The sequence below is a fragment of the Hibiscus syriacus genome, unplaced genomic scaffold (genome assembly GCF_006381635.1).
Source record: "Hibiscus syriacus cultivar Baekdansim isolate YM2019G1 unplaced genomic scaffold, ASM638163v2 tig00110893_pilon, whole genome shotgun sequence".
Taxonomy (NCBI): domain Eukaryota; kingdom Viridiplantae; phylum Streptophyta; class Magnoliopsida; order Malvales; family Malvaceae; genus Hibiscus; species Hibiscus syriacus.
This window is the reverse complement of record NW_024062901.1, coordinates 4,865,318-4,884,026: the sequence shown is the minus strand read 5'-3', so window position 1 is coordinate 4,884,026 and position 18,709 is coordinate 4,865,318. Positions and strand designations below refer to the sequence as shown.

The following is an 18,709-nucleotide window of genomic DNA, read 5'->3' as shown; positions in this document are numbered from 1 at the left end:
TTCTACCATTAAAAACTTAACACGTTTATCATCTAAACTATCATCTTTGGACCATTTTAATACCTTTTTTTTAATTTAAAATTAAGTTTTTAACGGATACTAAAATGAAAGAAAAAATTGAAAGTTTTCTGACATTGAGAGCCTAAATCAATCGGTTCATCAAAAATTTTCGATACGACACTACTACCTGTCTTCTGGAAACCGAATAAAAAGGCATGCACAAAAACTAAAACAGAAAACGAAGCGGAATGATGCATCAAACAAAGGAAATTTTTGAAAACTTCTAGGTCTGATTACAGGTTTATCAACGTGCCAGTAAAGTGTTGGGTTGTTCACAGAGTTGTCGATGCATGAAAGCTCCAGTGGATCCAGGAATAACTAAACGCCCACTGAATGCAAAGGATGGGTCAACATTACAATAGCATGCTACCAGCATCTATAATTTAAGGCAATGAATCAAGCTGATTGAGCTTCAGGCTTTGGGGCAGCAGCATTTTCCGCTGGTTTCATCGGGGTTGGAGCGGTATCTCCTGGTTTGGACAAATGTGGAATGTATCTCCAACAGCGCTTGTGAACTCCGCTTATTTTCTTGGGAGCATCTGCAGCTGGAACACCTGCATTAGGCATCAATAATATCAAGTAAACCACATCTAACAGTTAATTGCAGATAGAGAAATCTAATCAGATGGCAAAAACTGTCGAATGCAGAAACAATATCGACTCTTCCTGAGTTATATTCGCAGTGGTTATCTGGACATTGTAAATGCTCATCAAGTATAGCAACATATCGTATGATAGTCCATTCAATCTCCTTATCCACATTTATACAAATAATATCGGTGTGCTTTTCTAACCATAATTGAGAAGCAGCTATTAGGTATCTAATCTCCTCTTAATTCTTTTCTACACATTTTTCTAATTCTACATTAGAGAACCATCTTGTCCATACCCATAATTCTCACTAAACTTTATAAACGACTGCACAAGAGAAGGCCAAAACGAAACACAAAAAAACCACAAAAGAAAATCTAAGCCCGTGCACAACTAAGTTGAGGATGCATCGAGATTGAGCAGAGATAGGCCAGAAAATACCGCCCGTGCACAACTAAGTTGAGGATGCATCGAGATTTGAGCAGAGATAGGCCAGAAAATACCAAGCATAATTTGCTCAAAATGGCAAATGTCACCAACATTAAGTGACAACAACAAGGAGCATAACAAGAAAAAAACTTAACGCTAAAATTCTAACCATTATCCTACTCCGTGTAGCAAAATGAACTATTTTCATGAGCAACTAACCGTCTTTGTGAACCAGTCCCCATGCTTTGCCATGCTTTCCATCCTGCAAACAAACACAAACCAAATAAACCTAAGAACAGACCAACAATAATAAGTACTGCGTAATCAACTAAATTCCCAAATTCCGTCATCAAGTAATTAACTATACATTGTGCAAATAAGACCAGGTAGAACCCATTTAACTCCATCATCTCTTCACATATATCAGTAAAAGCAAAACACCCATGATTCAAACCATTCTTTTCCGATAAAATGAACACAAACGTAAGAAACCCAACCCAGAAATTTCTTCTTCTTTTTATTGGAGTAAGAGAGTAGTAGAGAGGACCTTATAGAGATTGATCTTGGTGATTTCATACGAAACATCGGTCCAATGAGTTTTAGCCATGTGGTAACCAAGCCCCCAGTTGGGTAAGAACTGAGCTACCTCGAATAGGTTCTTCTTTTTTTCTCTTGGGCTTCTTAGAAGCTGATGATGAGGGCCGCTGGATTCTTGAGTCGAAGTGGCAGTTGAGAGATCCCTCAAAAGTTGAATGAGAGCCTCAATAGACCAACACTTTGATTTTGGGCAGCTCTATAAGGCGACTGGTGAATGATTTCCCTTCTTTTAATATTAGGGTAAATTACAAATTTCATATTCAACTTTTCTCACTCTTATTTTGATAATTAAACTTTAAAACACTTTAATTTAGTCACTAAACTTTCAATTTACTTATGTTTATTCACTCTATCGTTAAATATTTAGCCACGTTACTAGTCAATATTTATGTTTTAAAATGAAATTGCCTAAAAAATTTACCATATTTTATGAGGAAAATCTTGATTGTAAATTATCTTTAACTTCTCGATAATGGAACATCTTCTTTTAAGTTTCAATGTTGAAAATGTAAAAAAGTATGAAGTGAGTTATATATATATTATTGTATTGAATAATCTGAGATGATTATAATGTAATATTTGTTCATAAGTCTTATTTAATCATTAGTAACGCGCACACACTATAAACGCAACTGCTCGAACTCAGGATTTTAAAGGAAAACGACGCTCCATTAATCACTTAGACACAACTCAATGAGTTCGAGCTATATATATTTTGTTATATGTTGATCGAATAATAGATATCATATATTAGTTGCTGTGTTCCCCTCCAATAACCGGAACATTGTTGGGTTGATTGTGTTCTTTTTGTGGGTTGCTTCTGATAAACTCTGGACTTCTAGGAAAAGGAGGGGCAAATCGGAAGGGGAGGGTGTTAGGATGGGAGGAAGTGGGGTTTGGCCACAAGTCCCAACGAGTTTTTCATTGTTATTGGAAAAGGATTTGCAGAGGAAAGAGTCGGTTGAGTTGGTTGAGTCTTGCCTTCATATATGTAACTGAGCTGTAGCCACAGAAGAACGAATAAACCGATCCGCCATAGATAAACCAGAATGATCCCCCTCGCCGACAGTTGAACAGCCGAGCTCGCGAAAGCAAGAACTTCCTTGAATGCTTGCATGCTATACGGAAACATTCAAATGCCTGAGGGATCTGTATTTTACCGGTGGCCAGATATGTAACCCTGCATACGTGGACATGATCGGGACGTAGATCGTACTGAATACGGCTGCGAAAAGGAAGGCGATGAAGTGTCGATGATTCGCGGCACCCATGCAGTTCCCTATCTGTATGCAACAAAAGGAAAAGGGAATCAATCCCGGTTCCATAACATAATATCAAATAGTTCCGGAAACATTATTAGAACATAGCTTAATACTTGCAAAAGGGCAGTGATGATCCATGTCCAATAACATATGATCCGAATTGCTACGATGTGCTCTTGGTGATTTCGGCTTCGAGCAGTAGTGGCAGAAGGTATAGTTTTCGAGGTCACCTTTCCCTATGACGGATAGCTACCCCATACTATGCTCAGAGGTGTGCCGGCACATAGAATGCCGATAAACAGAAGGTCAAATAGTAGTCCACAACCCCAGCATGTAATATCATGATCCTCATTGACTGTTGTCACAATAATCCTACAAGTGAAAACAAGTTCAAACCAAAAACAGTGTTCAATACACAGCTGCTCAATCCTCATGAAAACCAACATCATACAGGCAATGAAACTGATATTCACATTTCGTGTCGCGTTTCGATCGTTCACTTAGTCTTCTTCTTATTCGAAACTTTACGCTTTCTTCCCTAATCGAAATCCGACTCTTATATCTTTACAATTTACTCTGTTCATTACTTATAGTTTGTGTCTGATAAAACAGTTCAGCAGAAGGGACTTGTTTGATGTTCTGCAACTAAGTGTAAAATGTATCAACAAGAGCAAGACTATAGTTTCTACTTCATGCCTTTCTAATACGGTAAACAAACCCGAATGCAGCAAGAACCACGTCGAACATTCGATAAAACCCTTCGTTTCGGAATGTCGGACGAAGTCCTAGAGATTACCTACCTAGAATGCAGATAAATTTAAATTGTCGAAGAGGAATTAGAACATAAAAATACCATAGCATCAAGAGGGCAGGGTGGAAAAAAGGGATAATTTTGATCACTAAACGTAATACATCTATTAACTTTAAAACTTAAATAAAATAGTAATTTAATCCATAATCCAACTAAGAAATTTTGTTGGAAGCTTTTCAACTACTCCTGGATTTCTCTTTACCCTCAAAGGGTAAGAATCCGGACCAACCCAGGAACATAACAACAGAAAGATAAAGAAAAAGAACATGCAACATAATAACCGAACCACCATGAGTTCCAGAGTCGGAGGTGATGCATTACCCTTCCAAAGGTACGGGTACCAACCATCGAAACAGCGAGAACGAACAACATCTTCATCGGAGGAATGAGGTCATTAACGAGTGGAACACTCGAATCATGTTCCTTCCCTAAACCAGCTATCGAAGACCGCATCAGAAAGTGGCTCGACAGAGGGAGAGAATGTGCAGGAAGGAAGACAAACTCACTCGGTGAAAGTGGTGTGGATGCAGCCCCAGAAAACAATCATAGGGTCATTTGCTCCTGTGCAATGCCCTCAATTCTTGGCTGCTTTTCTTCGATGGTCGAAAGAAAGTATCGTACACACAGTTTTCAGGTTCCAACAATCACCCGGGTCCCATATAATATTCAAAACCGGTAAGTCCCATTTTACACTCTAGTTGATGGGAACCATTTGCTGAACCAATGTAACCCAATAAACAAGTTCAAGAAAGAATGAACACCAGTCTGCAGGTAACAATCAAATGATGTCAAATGTGAGATGGGAAATGCTGATATTTAGCTTTTCTTCGTAAAATAACGAGAAGCATAAGTGTATTCTTACGTCTATCACTGTGAATTTGTCCAAGAATTCACTGGGTGGCATCAACCATTCTAATAAATATACAGAACTGTTCGGATGCTCCTCATTAACCAAATCATCATCTATAACATAGCTAAGAAAACTTAGATGCATATTCTATATTAAGAAATAAAGAAACTGCATGTGAACAAATTAGTGACATATTGAAAGAAAAATCGGAACCTGTAGCTTGTACGAGATTCCTGTGTGTCACAAAACTGCAACAACAAGAAGGAATTATTAAGTAAAAATCCTACAGCTAGTCATATTTAAGAAGCCTCTGAACTCGATTTAACAAACAAAAGATGGTGACTCCATTATGTCATAATGCACTTTACAGATATCACAAGATGCAATGCCTCGTGATCTATAAAAGAGTTACAACCAAGTGATGTTGTTTCTCTGTTCGAGAAACACGAGTTTGACCAACATGATCCTAATATTTCCATAATTTCTAAAAACATCGGATGAGGAACAAGCAACTTGTAAACAAAAGCACGGTTAACGTCCTGTAATAATCCTTCTACGTAGGGAAAATTTTAGATAATTACTGTTTTACTTATGAAAATTTTATTTGTATAATTCAATGTTTAACCACAGGGAACAATCTCGAATCATATGCTTTTAAATATTTAGGTAATCTAGAGTTCATAAAATTTGAAATGACAATCAACATCAAGCTTATAACAAGATTCTTGAGTGTGTCTTCAAAAATATTCTCATGAAACATAAACAACCCAGTCACCGGCATTACCTGCCAAACAGCAGGCATACACTCGAGATATGGAAGTTGCCGATCACTACTTGTTACATTTCTTGAATATGGGTTGTCCACTGCAGGCCATTTTCCGTAATTCCTGGCAAAAAGATTAAGCATTACCTTTAAAGTTTACTAGGAATAAGACTTCCAGAAGAGAAGAATAATATATGCATTAACATTATAGGCTCTGGAACATACAAGTGATGGCAAAAAGACATTATAGGCTCCGTAGATGACTCCGTTCCACTGTTTGGGGAGGATACAAGTGATGGCGGCCTGGATTAAGATGTGGGTTTTGGAAGAAGAAGACGGGCCTACGAGTTCGACAATGTTACCGGCGCGTAGAGGAACCCTGTGAAGTGGGGGAAAGCAAAAAGGGTCGCTCCGTTTGGACCCTTTCTAGCATTTCTCTTGCGGTCTTGTCTTCAACGAGCCAAGCTTTGGCATGCGAGTCCATTTTCTCCGATAAATGTTGCAAGTTCCTTAGGGAATTAATAAAGTTTTCGTCGATCATTCATAATGATTGTCGACATATAGCTTACTGGGAATTGTCCTTTTATAGTTTCCAAGCACGAGAAAAATGTCAAGCTCGGAGGTGAGAGAGAGTGAAGTTAAACTTATAAGGGTGTGTTTGGTTGGGGATGTGGATTCCATCACATTCCCCGTTTGATTGGTCGAGAATGTGTAATCTTACATTATCAATAGTGGATTTTTGGGGTATATTATCGGAATGTCATTACCTCCATTTTCTTGGCATTGTTGGATTACCAGTGTTTTGGACTAAAATGCCCTTAATTTTTTTTTCTTCAAAAAATATCCTTATTCTGTCATGAATAATAAATTCTACGAATGTTAAATTACAAATTTATCCTTAAACTATTTTAGATTTACAAAAAGTCTATAATTAAAATTTATATGAAGTTCAGGGATTAAAATAAAATTTTACCATTTCATTAAACTTTTTTATATTTCAATTTTGTAAAAAAATTATATAAATTTTATGAATTTAAATTTTTTAAAGAAAATATATAAATATTTTCCAACTTGTTATAAAAACAATATATAAAGGACAATTTGGTCAAATATACGTTCCAATAATATTTTATTCCTTTAACTAAACACGATAATCTTACATTCCTGCTAAACCAACCAAACACAAAATACAACATTCCCAGTAATCATATTCCCTGGTAATCTTTTATTCTCACTGGTAATCTTACATTCCGTGAACCAAACGCACCCTAAGGGTAAACTACATTCCGGGTCACTCAATTATTTTTTTTTTGAAAAATCACTCTATTATTAGAATGTATAAACATAAGTCATGATTTTTCTATAAATTATAATTTAATAATTCAATTGAAATATTATTACAAACATACCACTATGTCATTAAATTAGAGAAAAAGACATTAGGTCCATGTACTTTTAAGAAAAATCAATGTGATCCTCATATTATTTTTTCTCTTAATATAACTCAATATGATTATTTAACTAACGTTATCTATAATTGACCGTTAGGATACTGGCGTAACAATTTACGGTGCTAACATGATGGTCCACGATGGACCACCAACATCAACACCGTGATATATCATGTAAGCACTATAACAATTAATGATGAAAACACTGATGAAAGGTCATATTAAATTTATTTTATGAGTTGAAAAACTACAATGTAAGAAAATAATGCAAAAGCCACCTTACTTGTTTTTAAAGTAAATGAACCTCTATTATCTTTTAATCTTCAAATTAAAATTGTAACCAGACCGATACGGGTAATCCGATCTGATCCGGAAGTCACATTAGGGTCACCGGGGCGACCCACCGTAAAAATTTGCGGAAAATTTAAAACTTTTATCGGAACATGTAAACTTATAAAATGATTTATCAGTATGTATAAAAAAATAGATTTTTAGACTCGTACATAAAAATAAATTCAATTACATGCCCCCTATCACATGTACCGTACTCTACAAACAACGCCGGAAGAACTCCTTTACTGATGTCGATAGCTGCACTGATACAATTCTTTTAACCTGCAATGTTGAGTAGAGTGAGCTTCGGAAAGCTCAGTAATACAGAACTACCAGATGATGCTGAAAAACGTGCAGATACAGAAACATATTTTCCTTATCGATTCAGACATTTACAGATCTTTATACTGAGCAGAGATTCTACGGATTTCAGTAGTAACAAATAGGATTCATTTCAGATGGAAATATTCAGATGTCTAGGTTCAGGAGATCAGAATAGATTTTCTAGTGTGTTCCCAAAACCATGTAACTTTTCAGATCTTTTTTTAAAACATATATATATACCCCATCCCAACACATCATAATGTGTAGGTTCCCCAGAACCATACACCTAACCCAACACATCATATAAGGCCCTGAGCACAAAGCCGAGGAACCTGCAGAAATTCTTCCTTCAACAATACCCCCCATTTAAAACATTTCTCCGTCGGTAAATGGAGATATCAAAAATCAAACATAATTGATCATATATCATAACAGAATCCAGGTTAGGAATCAGAATAGATTTCAGATCAGATGTCAAAACAGAATTCAAATCAGAAATCAGATAAAATATTCATATAAGTAGGGACACACTAGAGTTTCCAGATATTATTTAGAGATACATGATAATCTTATCGGGCAGAGAAACGCAAATCTTAAGTTTACCAATAGAATGCCGGAAATTAGAATCACTATTAGAAGAGTTTGTTAACTGACAAAATCATCGGTTATTCAGGATATGATTCATCGGGATCATCTTATTCGTACACTTTTCTGAAGCTCTACGAAATTTGAAGGTATTCAGAATCTTTACAATCTATGACGATTAATCCGATTATCGAACAACTCCAGATGAATAGCTTCCAGAACCAATACTTACCAACTTGTCAATTCATTAACCTTTCAGGGTATTTACTCTTTAATACCAAATATTCTTATCCACAAATCATCATCTGAGTCATCACTGAATAGATCTTAAGGAGACAAACAAATATTCTAATGGTCTTTATTTTATTTCCATGTTTCAACTATACCATGAAATGCTGACGTACTTGATTTGTGGTTCATAATCCATAGGGATAATACATCATATAAGTTCATCCGAGTTTCCAAACTTATTCCAATCTCTTACTTAATCCTCAGTCATTGAGGTTATTTAGTTCATTTAACATTCAAGTCCAATCCAGTTACTTCAGGATTTTCCAGAATAATTTAAACGTTCCTGAATTTTAGATACATGTTGTACTTCTATTCCATTCAATTTGGTCTTCGTGGTTGATTTGTTGAACAAACATCCAATTCTTAGTACTGAATACGATCTAGATCTGAGCTGAACTGAATACTTCTAAAATTTGTCATCGAGCCAAACTTGAGAAGACGAACACATGTTCCAGTAATATCTATGTCATTCAGGTATTGACATAGCTTTAGGGTTGATCTACTCACTTAAATTATTTTCCATTACCTTTAAAGGTAGTCCAATACCTATGCTTACTTGGATTCCTTAATTAATCCAAGATATTTACTTAATTTAGGCCATAAGGGTATTTTGGTAATTTTGATCTTCAGTTTTATTCCATTCATTTCAGAGCTCGAGAATATTCAATCATTCCTGAGCTTGGTGATATTCTTGGGTCATTTCCATTACAGGGGTATTTTGGTCATTTTATAGATCCACGGTATTTCAATCTTTTTCCTCCATCCGGTCTTATTATTTAATTCCAATTTATCATCTATTCCAGTCCATTCGAACAATTCTGATAAAAGAGCACCCTCCGATAAATTATTCTTCAGGTATTTACTTATAACTCGGATATTTTAGGGTCAAGTGCCTTCTCGGATTTTACAAACGCAATATTATGAAATTTTCTTTACAAAGACATAATATTAATAATTAAATTTGTACTTAATCGAGTTAAGTACAAATCCTCAAAGTATTTTCTCCTTCAGGGTCAACTCTGACTATTTTATCTCTCAAGGGCATTTTCGTAATTTTTTAACCAGATAATTTCGATATTAGCTCTTAACGAAAATAATATATAGAGATCCTATGATTAATTGCTTCATCGAACATTCTTTGATCTTGAAATGATTCCTTAAAAGACTTCTAGTATCTAGCATAAACCTTCTTGGGGTTAAAAACCGGTTATCCATTTTCCAAGTAAAACTAACATTTCTTATGCACATCAATAGTTTTAGCAGATCAATAATTCTTTTCAGATTTATTAATCCACTTCCAGAGACAATTCTTGTCATTTTCCAACATAAGAGTAATTTCATAATTTTACCAAATCGATATATTCTCATAATTTATCATCTAAGTACCTTTAGAGATAAATTATAATCTACAATCCATGGTTGATTCTTTTATCACTTAATTCCAGAACTTGTAATTTAATTCCAACTGTCCTCCAATTTCTTATAATAGTCACTGAGCCATATTCAGTTATCTACTTTCTACCGTATTCGTATCTAGTGTAGATCTTCATTAATTACACATATGAGACCAAACATTTCCATTCATGCATTTACCAATACCAACATGTTCTATAAAGCATAAAGAGGTAGTAAAATATTACCTCGATTTCCGTACAATACTGATCACAAAAATTCCATTCGCACGCCTTTGATCTTCAATTCAACTTCCAATAATTCCTCAGATACATATCAACATAAATTATATCAGAAACGGAGCTTAATTGCGATAAACTGATCGAATCGGGTGATAAATCAGTGAAAAACAGCTTATCGGGTTCGAATTTGGCAAAACGGACTTCGGATTCGGATTTAGGACGTCGAAAGCATAAAATATGACTTTTTAGTCAAAATCAAAGCCAACGGTTTGCCCGGTAATTTCGAGGCCTTCGGGTCCAAATTTCGAAAAACAGACTGCGGAATCGGATTTGGAACGTCGAAAAATGTCAGGATAGGTATACTCGGTCAAAGTCAAAGGTCGTTTAATGACTGGTCAAAGCCAGTCAAAGTTTTGGTCAATAGTGGTCAACGCCAGTCAACGGCCAACGGGTCGTCAAACGGGTCGGGTTATGACCGATCAAACCGGTCAACTAAGCACCAAAACCGGTCAAACCGGTCATTTGGACCATCCCCACGCGCAGTGGCGATGCGTGGGGCCCCTTCCAGTTGCCTAAAAATCACAGAAAAATTCTTAAAAATTATTTTGAGCGATTTTGAGATACTTACAAAGCTCGGTTCACAATTTTGAACGGCGGAGAGCTCGATTTCAACAAATCGGAAACTTTGACCGCTTCACCTCCTCACATGCCGCCGTCGACGGAGACCAAGGATGACACCGGCAGACTCGGAACGATGCAAGGAACACGATGGTGCGGGAGGTGTTGTAAACGGATGACCCGATCGTCGTGAATCTATGAAAAACCAACTAAAACCGAGTTATTACCGACGATACTTCCGACTAAAATTAACGACGAACGTCGACGATTCACGACGAAAGGTTTGAGGGGGTTTGTTCCTCGGTTGACAACGAACACGATGGTGGTTTCGGCTCATCGATCGGAGGTCGGACGACGAGTAGATCGGAGTTTAAAGAGGGGTTGACGGGAGAGGGAAACTAGAAAAATTTCCAGAAACATACCGGAGATTAGGGATTTATAACATCTCATAATTAAAATGGCTAAATCAAGAGTTTAGACACGGAACTTCCTGCACTTCATAAAATGGTCTGCCAACTTTAAAACTTTAAATTTTAATCCCCAATTTCTTCTAAAAATACCAATTAAATCCACCACTTTATAATTTCTTAATTTTAACCCCTAAATTTGGGTGTTACAAAAATGAATAACTCTTAAAATGAATAACCTCTTATTAAATATAACACATCATATTTAAAATTATATCAATTTAATATTTCTTCTTCTTCTAAATTATTTGAACTTGACCATTCATTATCATCCCTACTTGAGCATACTAGAATACTAAATAAATTTATAAATGTAAAGATATTTAAAATTACTTTTCAAAGAAATATTTGATTAATAACTAAATAGGTTTTAATATTAAATTTCATTTCAATATAGATATAGTTTGTCATGTATTCCATCAGTTTATTCCATCAGGTTTTGCATTATCTAATCCATCCCTATGATTTTAGGGAATTTTCATGTATGTTTCATAATTATTCTCATACCCATCCTTAATTACTATTTCGAATACAATCTCAAAATAAACAAACATTTTAAAATCAATTAAAACTTATAAGATATATTAGATTGTCTCAAATTAGTTTATATCTATAATATGAAAATTTCGAACGTCAATATTCATCACCTAATGTATACGTAAAATCTAAACTTCAATTTTAGTTCCTTTGAGATGTATATTAATTTTTATATATTAAATGAAAAAAGATTTAAACTTTAATTTTAGTTTATTTGATGTATATTAATTTTTGTATATTTAAATGAAAAAAAAATCTAAATTTAAATTTTATTGGCAAACACATATTATAACAGTTTTATCATATATAAATTTTTATTAAAATATATATTAAGGGAATATACGTAAATGACTATAAATATATTTTTAAAATTTTGTAAAATATTAAAGATTCCTACAAATATTTTTCAAGGATCCCTACAATTATTCACATGAATACAATTCAATTATTCCCATGATTCGAATATAACAATCCCCATCCCTATCCACATTACATTTCAGAGATAAAACTTCCCTCATCTTCATCCTCGTAGGTAAAGAATGAATTCGGTTATTCTCCATCGTATCAACTCAAATCTCCCACAATTTTTTTAGTTTTCCCGTCTGATTGTGACCCCTAATAAATACCACCATATTTGACCAAAATTTGATTAAAGTTAATAATTACACACACATTTATGACTGATTAATGTCACATTTCCTTAGAATCTTCTCTTGTTTAAGACAATCGGCTGTAAACATGACTTCTCCATCAGGTCGCTGATTCTTTTATCGTTTCGTTCTTTCCTAAGAACATAGAGGATCACAGAAAATTTCTTAAACAAATATTTTCCGACGTTCAATTACACACTTCTAATATTTGGTGTTCAAACCCAAAACTTAGGAACAACAATGATTCAATGAATCCTTTTCCATGGAGAGATTGTTTGTTTGATTACCGGTGGTGTACACAGGAACTAGAACGCTAATTTGCAATTCAACCAAGTTCAAGCTGTTCTGCTTCAGGGGGGGAAACAAAATATTTGTGGCGTTTCCAGGATCAAATGGCACGAAACAAACGCCAATGATCAGGATGACCACAGATTTTAGTATGGCGTCTGAGCCATTATGCCAAGAGGAACTAATCATCCCCCAGAATTGGTAATAGACGCTTCTGCAAACTAAACAAAATAATCGGAAAATAAATGGGGATTCAGAGCTCAGTGGAAGGAGAAGTCGTTAAAAAGAGAGGGCTCACGGCAGATCTTCCCAAAACAGAAAGATTCAAATCCACTGCCCATCAACACTTATGTGTTCTTATCTCATCATAGCAAAAACAAAATCCCCTAAAATGTCTAAAATAAAAGGTTAAGGCCTCAGTGTGTGTAACAATCAGATCATTGATTATAAAATCTCACTGAAATCCGCTAAGATAATTTTAAATTATCATCATTAGCCTCATTTTCTAAAATCAAAAAAAGAATCTGGAATGAAGAAGATTACTCAGACAGCCAAGGGTTAGTCTTCAACTTCTGGGAGAAGAAGCCCAGATCAGAAACTCTAGTCCACGAATAAATTGCTTCATCACTGCAATCTTCTTTGCTTTTAAATTTGAGAGAGAAAAAACCAACGAATTCGAAGTTCAAATTGAAATCTTTTATGAAATAATGAGCGCCGAATAGAAGGAGACTGGTGATGAGAAGAGAGGTTCGAGGGAGATTATATAGTGTGGGCGAGGGTTGAAATTAGGGTTTTCCAAAGAGTTCGTTACGTTTGGGCTAGGGTTTAGCTGTTTTGACTGAGTCGAGGCGTTGGTTGGCGGCTGAAACCTAAAGATCAATTGGGCTGGACTGAATGCATTGGGCTAACTTTTAGAACGAGTGTTCAATCTATAGTTGGTTTCAATCGAAATCTATCAGTTTTGGTATTTAAATTATAGGGTTAAATACGCATTTGGAATAATCTATAGTTTTGATCCGTTTTAATACCTAATCTTTCCTTTTTTTAAAACATACTTAATATAATTTTTCTTTTATTTTAGTACGTCGTCGTTAAAAACTTAATGGATGGACTGACGGGGCATAACTTCGATAGACAGATGATCAATCCGAACGGTGGGCCGCGAGATGATGATGAGTAGACCAACATAGCCCAATTTCAAGCCCATCCGACGGTTGATGACGGATATAAGAGGATGAAGAAGTTGAAGAGTCCATCATCGATTTAGGGGAGATTGAGACATTTTTCGATGAAATGAATACCATAATCATGTCCAGGGAGTCGAAAAGGTGCGGGCTAAAATGTTTAGACTTCATCGGCTGACGAATGGGACGACGGTAGACACAATGGCGTTTGTGTTAAAGCCAGAGTTAACCAGTCTTTTAGTTATCACTTAGTTCAAGTCTGTGGTATCTAAGGTTTTCCATTTTTAGTTTACTTATTGACAGTGGGGATTGAGTTTAGAAGGATAGGCGAAGCGGAGAGAGCAGTCCAGTCGTCGATGGTCCATACAGTATTTGTCAACAATAAGTAGAAGGAGGCTCTTTTTTGGTTCTACGTTCACGTTTGTTAGGTTCAAAAACAAGAATGAAGCCAACTTGGCGGTTCGGAAAGCCGATGGGAGGTTGATTGACGGATTCAGAATAAGAGTTTATCATGATTTAGCTTCGAAAGTATTAAGCATGAGAACAGAGTCTGGCAAATCAGAGATTAAGGTGTGGAGACCTGTTTTTAGAGATTCCAGATCTTTCAAGGGCGTTTTGGGCAGCCGGTTTGAAGAAATTAGTTTGGCACATGAAAATGTCAGAGCGAATCAGCAGATTAGGACAGTAGATTCAGGTTCTGTTGTTCATGTTAGTGTTTCGGGTGATTCTCCAATCTTAACTCAGAAAAATCAAGATGCCAATGCGAGCATCGTGGTTCCTAAGAAAGAATTACAATGGAGAGAGAGCTGTTTAGTCGGTAAATTTAAAAGGATGTACAATGAGGACATCATTCAAACTGCTTTTGAAGCTGAAGGTTTTGTTGTTAGGGTGAGCTACTGGCACGAAAGGCTGGTGGTTATCTAGTTTAAAGGTGAAACGGAGCGACATGCATGCTGGGTTAGAAGAGAGGATTGGATTCGTATCTGGTTTGATGAGTTGGAGTTTTTAGAAGGATATGAGCAAAGAGTTAAAAGGAAAATATGGTTGATTTTAAAAGATGTTCCACTGGTTATATGGAGTAATAAGTTTTTCAACGATTTAGGGAGCTTGTGGGGCTCAGTTGTTTCAATACATGAAGAAACAAGCAATAGAGTTAGATTTGATGAAGCCAAACTTCTTCTGGAAGTCAATTGTGTATCGGCGGTTCCGGAAAAATGGTTGTTATCCTTAATGGTAGGGCTTTCTCCATTAAAATCCAAACAGAGGTCTATGAAGACGAAGAGTTTTCATTGATGGCACTTCGGCCGGTGATAGAGCGTGGCAACCAGAAGTTGATGGAGAGGGTATGCTTCCAAGACTGCAGGAGGAATTTGCAGCTGATGCGGGTCTCAATGTAGGAATTAATGAGGATAGGCTTAATAATGCGCTTAGTCAGGAGTGCTTTCGGTGATCTGTCAAGTAGGATTCCACTTACATAACCTATAGTGGAAAATATGGAGGTTGTGATCGAAGGGTTTCTTGATGTGCCAGTTTTGTCTTTTGACAGGCCTATTTATCAGTGTGCTGATGATAGTATCAGATTAGTGGATATTGATAGAGAGTCAGCCAAAATTGAAGTGTCCCAATCCGTCTCTATCTATTCAAGGCTTTTTGAAGTGCCTATTGAAGAAACTTCTTATTTTCAAGCCCGGGTGGAGGGTCTTCGAATTTCAGCTCCTGCACTGAGCAAAAATAAAGATCAGAATGCTTTTGTGGGCCCTTTGTCTTCAAGTGATAAAGTAAATTCATTTTCTAGGATGATTGGATACTCCGAGCTTATTGGGTGTGATGGCGAGGAATCGTTGGATGTGCCGATTAAGTCCTCTAGCAAATCTTTTAGAATTAAGAAATTCAGCTCAATGCTGGATATTCAGGGCAAAGTTCTCTCAAAAGCTGAGAGGAGAAGAAGAGATAGAGCGCTGAGAAATTTAATTTGGAACAATCAGATTTTCTTTTTTCGGAATTATCGGATTCATCAATTTCATATTCTGTTTTAAAGCAAAGGTGGGCCGAAGTTTTTCTTGAAGCACAGGAGGCGGCGTCGATAAATAAGCAATTAGGATTTCTGTAGGAGTTGTGTCGTTAGAAGGGTGTTGGGGGGTTTTCGTTTATCATAGGGTTGCTTCAGGGTTTTGGTTACTGTTCTATAGGTTTTTGTCATTGATGTTTTGGAGTAAGGCATCCTTTGTTTTTTGCTCTATTTAGTGCTTGTTTGTTGGGTGAGTAGTTGATGAAGGTGGCCGATTTTATTTAGGGTGGTGTTTCTTGTTCTTGGTTGTGGCCTGAATGTGGTATTATAGTGTGGTTTATTGAAGTTCTTGTTGTATGGTTGTTTGAATGGTGGATTTATGGTCGGTTTTTCACCCCGTTTCTAAGTATTTTGGAGGCTATCGTACAATATTCTGTTGGGTTACCTTGGATTTTAAGTGAGTGGAAGCTCACGTGAAGAGATCAAGTGGGTTTGGAAAGTGGGAGATTCGGGCAACACTCAACTTCTTGGGAGCGATACTGTAAATTGCTTACATATACAAGGAAGATAGCAAGTTTCTTCGAGTATTATTGCAGGAAAACACGGATTGATGTTGCCTTCTATTGTTTATGATCATGTGGATATGGAATCCTTGGAGCAGTTGAGGTAGTAGCTGGTGGAAGAATTCAGTTGATGAATGAGTATTATTTGTTTTCTCTTTTGCCAGAAGAAATGGGATGATTGTTCCGATTCTATTCACTTATGTTTCTTCCTTGTGAGCTGTTTGGATTTTATTAATCCAAAATCTATATTTGGTGAGAGTTTATGAGATTATTGGAACGTGATTTATTTCAGTTTGCAGTTTCCTTTCTTTAGTGCGGGTGGTCTCGATTGGAGCTTATGTTTTCTAGCTTATTTTGGTGGATATTTCTATTATTTTTTGGTAAATGGGTAGGTTCGTACTGTCTTTGCTATCTGGTGTTTGTTTCGGTTCTTGGACGAGTTTGTTGGTAGTTAGATCTCAATAAGTGCGGTTCTCCATGTCTCGGGGCTTCTTTTTTGTTCACGCTCGGGTTGCGGGTGATGTTGTGTTTGAGGTGTTGGCTCGTTTCTTTGGATATGAAGTCGGTGTTCGATCTCGTTTTAGTTCTAATTTATTTTTTGTAGTTTGTTTGTGTTGAATGTCTTGGAAGGGGTTTGGGATTTGTAGTAAGGCTGGGTTTGAATTTGTGTGTTCAGCTTTGTGGTTTTGTTTCTTAACATCTCTACCACCCCAAGGCACACTCTTTTTTCCCATTTAAGATTAGGGGTTTTTTTTAATGAGGTCTTTGAGGTGATTTACTTTGTAAACGTTTCGTAATACAAAATACCATCTTTAAAAAAAAAGTACTAAAAAATTGATATTTTAATTACTAAACGCATAATTTACCCTAAATTGTATATTGAATGTCAATTTAAATATGATGGAGATCAATTTACCCTAAATTAATATCCGATAACGCCGTATATTAACCCGCATTTCCTGAAACAATCCCCTCCTTCACCTGTTTTATTCCAAATAAAAAATTAATTGTTGATAAGTGCACATTGCTTTCGGATCTCGCCTTCGGTTCCGGTCTTAACATTTATCCGACCCATTTTCAAATTAAAATAATACACTTGTTCGCCTTTAGGTTCTCGGCGTACTCTCGGTCGATCGTCGGGTCTGTTAAAAAAAGTGAATTTAATTGATGGATTTAATATTTATATTAAATTTGTAGTCCTTTTAATTATTACAAATTAAAAGATAATTTTTAATTTGAATATTAGTAGGATAATTACTCTTTTATTAAGTCAATTTAAAAAGACATTTGTTATTTTTTAATTTTGAATATTAAAATATAATTATATACTTTTGTATATTTTAAATTAAAATAATATATGTCTAAGTTTGAATAATAAAAAGAAATTTATCTTTTGACAATTGTAAATTAAATATATTATTTATTTTAAATATTAATAAGATAATTACTCTTTGAATATGTCTACTTAAAAAGGTATTTGTTACCATTTTAACTTTGAATATTAAAGGTAATTATTACTTTTGTATATTTTAAATTATAATAATACATATATAAGTTTAAATGGTAAAAAGAGTTTTATCTTTTGAATATTTCAAATTAAAAGATATTGTTATATGTTTAATGTTGAATATTAAAATATATTTGATTGGATTAAATCTCTATTGAAAATCCACTATAAATAGTAAGTAAACCTGTTAGGTTTTTCACATCAAACTTCTCTTATCTTGAAAAAGGTCTCTAGTTTTTTTGGTGATAGTCGAAGGTAAGAATCGTTCGTGATTGTGCAAATGTGCTACTGTAGCTGATCATTAGTTATTGTATCCTGGAGACAGACGACCAACGAACTCGAGCACTAAAGAAGTGACCTAAAATATGTCTTAAGGAAACTGTGTAGCAATAGACCTCAATTGTTTCCGATCGATAGATCAAAATAAAAGGAGTATTTTATTTGTATTTATTTTTATCTTATCTTCTAAGAAGTTTAACATATTGATTTATTTTCTCATGATTGATTTTGTCTCAAATTATTATTTCAGATAACAATCTCAAGATAAAAGTAAACTTTTTCTATCTCTTATCCCTTCATTCCCTTTAATTTTATAATGATATTTATTTATTATTATTTTTTATATCATTCTTGGATTAGTGGGTGCACGTTTTTTCTAACAGGATCGATCTCTCTGGGGCCACTAGAGTTGTACAACCGGTTAGAGACCACGAGACAATGCGATATGCTGGTGTGACCACTTGAGAGATGAAATAATTCGTCAACAAAATGAATCGTGAGGTCGAAACCGTGAAATGAAGACTGGTTTATCGTATCGTACCGGAGAGGAGGACCAAGTTGGTCGTGTCGAGTCCTTGGTTAGTGAAATGTGTAAGGAGGGTGGTGAAGTTGTCGAATGGTCCAGGG

The 18,709-nt window shown here is 35.5% G+C and overlaps 4 non-coding genes across 4 annotated transcripts; all 4 read right to left on the bottom strand.

Annotated features, from left to right (window-relative positions):
* Positions 1-12,618: 12,618 nt before the first annotated feature.
* Positions 12,619-12,744, bottom strand: LOC120145775. The gene has a single exon (XR_005518151.1). It is a non-coding gene; the product is annotated as a small nucleolar RNA snoR80 (small nucleolar RNA).
* Positions 12,745-12,796: 52 nt separating this feature from the next.
* Positions 12,797-12,916, bottom strand: LOC120145774. Its single transcript, XR_005518150.1, has one exon. It is a non-coding gene; the product is annotated as a small nucleolar RNA Z152/R70/R12 (small nucleolar RNA).
* Positions 12,917-12,952: 36 nt separating this feature from the next.
* On the bottom strand, positions 12,953-13,040 carry LOC120145773. Its single transcript, XR_005518149.1, has one exon. It is a non-coding gene; the product is annotated as a small nucleolar RNA R11/Z151 (small nucleolar RNA).
* A 36-nt stretch (positions 13,041-13,076) lies between these two features.
* Positions 13,077-13,178, bottom strand: LOC120145772. Its single transcript, XR_005518148.1, has one exon. It is a non-coding gene; the product is annotated as a small nucleolar RNA Z157/R69/R10 (small nucleolar RNA).
* Between the last annotated feature and the right edge of the window lie 5,531 nt (positions 13,179-18,709).